This window comes from Gallinula chloropus (genome assembly GCF_964237585.1).
Source record: "Gallinula chloropus genome assembly, chromosome: 17".
NCBI classification, from domain to species: Eukaryota; Metazoa; Chordata; class Aves; order Gruiformes; family Rallidae; genus Gallinula; species Gallinula chloropus.
In genome coordinates this window covers 2,721,581-2,726,968 of record NC_140102.1, presented here as the reverse complement: position 1 = coordinate 2,726,968, position 5,388 = coordinate 2,721,581, and positions in this window count along the sequence as shown.

Genomic DNA, 5,388 nt, shown 5'->3' with positions numbered 1-5,388 from the left:
GAATGTTAAAGCCCCACTTGCTTCAACTTCATTTGTCTTGCTAAAGAAAGGGTACAGAATTGAGAGAATGTAAGAAGTTAAATAAGCATGGCTGTCCTGCTGTAAAACACTGTTGGAGGATGAGGGAGTGGGATATTTTCAGTGAAGGCGAAGTGTTTGGAAATGTGAGCAGTAATCTAAATCTTGGCATGAAGAAACAACAAATAGGATAAAAGAACAACCTGGAAACCTCCTGAACTGACCTGTAAATTCAATGTGCAAGTTTAAATGGCTATTTAAGTGTGTTCAGCACAACTTACTGGAGCCTTTAGTTTGAAATCCAGGTAAGAGGCAGCATTAAATCTAATATTTAGTTGTTCTGGTTTTGGGATAATTCACCTGCTTTTCTCTAGCTCCATGCTGAAGTGTCTAGAGTAGATTTAAATTTTCCCTCTGCTCATTGGAATGTAAATTTGAAACATGAAGCTTTTTCAAAATGGTAATCTGAAGCTCTGAAAGAAATCTGAAGAAGGAAATGTTCACATGACTTCAATTACCGTGTAAGGATTCTAGTTACATCCATGCCAGCCTCAGTGAAATCAGTGGAGGTTCCTTGGAGCATTATTTGTAGAATTTGTAGTATTTGGACATGGTTACAAGTTCATACACAAATGCTACAACTTCAATAGAGATCAAACTGATTTTGCCAAGCGAGGTAATGACCCTGAACAGTCTGATTTGTGTAACGTCCTGCCAGTCCAGGAGAGGCCTTTTGCTGCTGACCTAGAAACAAGGACACAGTGCATACTGTGAAAAAACAAGAAAATCTTCTCCAAGGTACAGCCTTCCAACACCCTAGACACCTCTGAGGCACTCTCTCTGTGACAAACAAGCACAAAAAGGTTCTTAACCGCCTCTTCCTGCTTCAGTGTTACATGTGGGTTGGAAGAGTCTCTCAGAAGTATAGCCAGAGCCTACAGGAGTTTACACATGGTGACTGGATGGAGGGGAGCTACTACAATTAATGCTTGCAGCTTTAATTTTGCACCTGAACTGTAGCTGACTTGGAAGCACTTCTGTTTCCCAAGCTAAACTTTTTGAGTCCCAAGTGGATTTATTCCAAAGCATAACTAGAGATTCTTATTAGTCAAATGTTTCTGGCAAAGCCGAAAGCTCTGTATCTTTTGTATTTTAATCACACCCCACAATGTAAACCAGTGGAAACAGGCTGGCTTTCCCTTCATTTTTTTCTGATTTTGAAGTGAATTTCAAGAATGAAATAGAATTGGTAGCACATGGAATCTGCTACGAGAGGACCTCTGAATTAGCTTTCCTCTCCTTTGGAGTATAGGTTCCTTTATTACTACCAATACTATTTGTGCAGCCAACTCCCCAATGATCAGAAATAAAGGAAACTCATGTCTAAATGCATCCAAATCCTGATGCTCTGAGGCCTAGTACAAAATAAACTCTTGAAGTCTTCAATGTACCATACCCTGTCTCAGTTCCAAACCCATTAATGTACTGTGGATCCTCAGTTAACTCTTTGCTTGGGGAGATCAGCTATTATGTAGTAGATTCTGTAGAGCACAAATACAAAAAGGTTTCTACCCCAGAAACAGATGGATTCTGTAATGTTTAATGTTTACTAATGTATGCGGAGAAAAATCAAGACTGGGGTTCAGAGTTTTTCTATGAAAAGAGACTGAGTATCTAAAACTCCTTCAAGAATGTCTTCGATATTCTTACCCCATCAAATCCTGCTATCCTTATTTCTTTAACCAAGCCTTTTATTTCAATAGCAGTAACAGCCAGATTAAATAAAGATATAATTATTTATGCTATATAAATTGCATAACATGTAATTAACATTTACTGTCTTGAGCTGTCATGAGATGCTCATTTGTGATACTTGCCAGAAGCCAATACGTTGCTAGTTCCATTCCATCATGATCTGAAAGACTAGGCAGTGCTCAAAGCACAGCCCAGGGAAAGAATTACACACACTGTATCCCCCTCCCTCCGAAGGCCCTGTAATTCAGATGCATCCTTCTGAGTCCCAATTCCCTCCCTGCTTTTCTGCTACTCTTAGGGCATCACAATTTGCCTGTTGGTCTGTGCTAGTGACAGGTTACAGCACTATAACACAAATCATGGCTGACCTGTACTGGCTGTTGAGAAAGAGGTAAAGAAGAAATAAAGGTGGTTTTTTTCCCCATTTGACCTCTCCCAGATGACTTGCTTTGTCTTTACAATATAGGTAGACCTAAAATCCCCTATTCTAATAGGATTCTATATAAAAGTATGTAGGCCCAATCTGTCTTGAGGTAGTCTGGGGTTTTGGGAATGTATTCTTCTGGAGAAACTACTCTTTGCTCCTCTTCAGTGTCATTTACCAGACATGAATCTCCAGCTGGAACCAGAGTTCCTTGGATGAGTTCCATTGATTGATTGGAGTTTGATAAATAGAGGGATACACAGAGAGTTCTTGCTGCTTATCAAGCTAATGGGAATTCTGTGCATCTGTGGCATTTAATGGGTGTAGTTGTCTTAAACATATATTATGAGAAACCTAGTCTTGGATCATCAATAGGAGGTGTAGAATCCCAGGTTATGTATTCTTTTTTTTTTTTTTTTGAGCTGTCATATGTCTATACCCGCAGGCATTTTTCAAAAATTATTGCAAAGCTGCATCCATTTGAGAAGAGCATCTTTAATATATATATATATAAAAGTCAAATTGCAGGTAATTTCAGGTCATAATGGATCTTCAGTTCAGGACAACACTGGTTTTGTATTAATATCTTCATAATGACTGATCAAAATGAGAGACAAAAATGCCTGTTTTAATTCCTAGCTCCTGTAACAGAAAAAATTCTGGAAAAGTATTCAAGGCTAAAGCCCCAGTTATAGAAGTACTAAATTTTCAAAGCAATAATTTGAGTTATTCTTGCTCCCTTCCCCCATCCTTTCTCCAGGAGCAGCAGTCTTCCAGCTGCCTGATATTGTGTAAAAAAAGCCAGGGTCATGTAGATGTCACTTCTTTGCTGTGTTACTTAGCTCCTTTGCACGCTCCTTGAGGTTGCTAGGGTTTGGCATTTGGATTTTACCAATGTGCTAATTACAGAGGAATTTGAGTATCTGCAGCAGTCAGCTTTCTGACGGATTTCATTGTTGCAGCTATGATATGTAATCACTGTAAGATTTACCTTAGTAAATCCATAGAAAGTCCATCTCTTTTCCATCTTGCATACAGACTGATATAACCTGAAATGTGCCCTCTTTAAAAAAATTACTCATTGTCAGTGTGAAGCTCCTCACTAGAAAAAAGTTAGGCTTTCCCAAGAAAAACTTTGGTGGAGTTTGAAATATTATTAAAGATCATAATTGGTGAGATCAAAATGCAGTCCCATGGTCATCTTTTAAAGTTTTAGAGAAGAGTATAAATCTTTTCTTAGCTTTGTATTCATTTTCTCAACTACCTTGGGTTTTTGAGATTCCAAACATATGGATTCATGGGTTATGCTGAGTTATTGTTTCCTTTTGTTTGGGTTCTGCATTTTCTCTGTGTTATTGTGAAATGAGCTATATGAAGTGATCATTTAGATTTTAGATGCACCTCAAAGCAACACTGCGAAGTGTCTCCTTGTTCTTTGGGCTTTGGCTACGATGATCTCAGCCCTAAATGACAGTGCATGCAGACACCTGTGACTCTCCATCCTTTCCACAATGGGAAGATTCAGTAAACTTTAAAAAAAGCAGATGTGGTTCTTCACGAATTGGAGCCATGAACTGTTTATTTCTACCTTCAGCACAGGGGCCAGCACAAAATCTTTCCCAATTCACACCTCTTGTGGGGTTTGCAGAGTGTGTGCTTCACTCTGAATTGGCTGCAATATTTTAAGAGGTTATTTATCATCATTTTCATGTTGATCACTATAAAAAGCATGTCTCCAGAGCTAGGTGTAATGTGCTTTTTGCTTAACAGTCAATTTTATTTTTCTTTTTTTTATTTATGAGAAAGTACAAGAATTATTAACTACAGCCCATGAGGTTTTTCTGTGAAAGGAAACATATTTTATTAACAGGTTTCAGGTCTACAGAACCTTGTAGGTGTGCTTCATTTTGCTTGCAAGTGTCATCTCTTGATTTCAAGGTGATTACCCCCATCTGTAAAGTTCAATACATGTCAAGTACACAAATCTGAAACGGTTTTCTTAATTTTTTTATTGAATATATGAGAGATTGGAAGTTCTGCAATAATTTTTTTAGGAAACGTTGACAAACAAGGATCCAATCTTTGCAAAAACTCCTTTTAAATACAAAATACTTTATTCCCTGATATATCTACATACCAGATGTAGTAGCTTCAGGATCAAACTCTTGTCAGCAGGAAGCATTTCTGTCCCATAGACATTACTAGCAGTAGACTGTTCATGCATATACATGTTAGAAAATTAAAATTTCTTGGCAAGCAAGGTAGCCCAGGGGTTAAAAACGTGTCTCTCAGAACATCTGCATGCTGGTGTCCTTCAAGTTTTAGCATGCTATCTTCAGGATTATGCCACAGATTAAAGAGTTTTGTTTTACCATCAAAGTTCTACAACTAGAATCTTTTGGAATAGGAAACATGATCTCTTTTGCTGAGTGCTCTGGGGGATTTCTTCATCTTTTCAGGGGTTGGAAAATTAATGTTCTTTAACGTTCGCTTTAAATTGACACAGTAAATCAAAATAAAAATATATATCTGATCTGTGGAAATTAAGATTAGTTTAATGTTTACTATAGTAATGCAAATTAGATTAGATTTTTCTTCCTGTCTAGAGAGTGACAATTTCAGAGGTATTACTAATGTGTCTGACATCCTACAAACTGGAACAGTACTTTGGCTAACGCAAGAGTGTTTATCTAAAGCCTTTCAGTTCATACATACAGTGAAACTTCTAAGCATTATTAGTTTAATTTGCCTTCTATTTCACTATGAAGCTAGAAGACTTCTATTTTTGTGGCAAAGTTTTTCCCTGTAGTGAGAAAAAGAACGTAGACTGATGGAGTTTTATTTAGTTAAGGACTGCAACTTTTTAAATTTTCTGTGTAGCCAGAGACAAAATTTTAAGACTGATACTAATTTTTTGGTTTACTTTAATAAAAGAAACTTGTGCTTCTCTGTGTTTTTATGTGCCATTCCAATGCTCTCCATCTTGAGTTCTACATTGAATCATAGAATGGTCTGGGTTGGAAGGGACCCCAAGGATCACAGAGCTCCAACCCCCTGCCACAGGCAGGGCCACCAACCTCCAGGCCTGGAGCTACACAAGGTTGCCCAGGGCCCCATCCAGCCTGGCCTTGAACACCCCCAGGGATGGGGCACCCACCCCCTCTCTGGGCAGCCCCTTCCAGCCCCTTTCC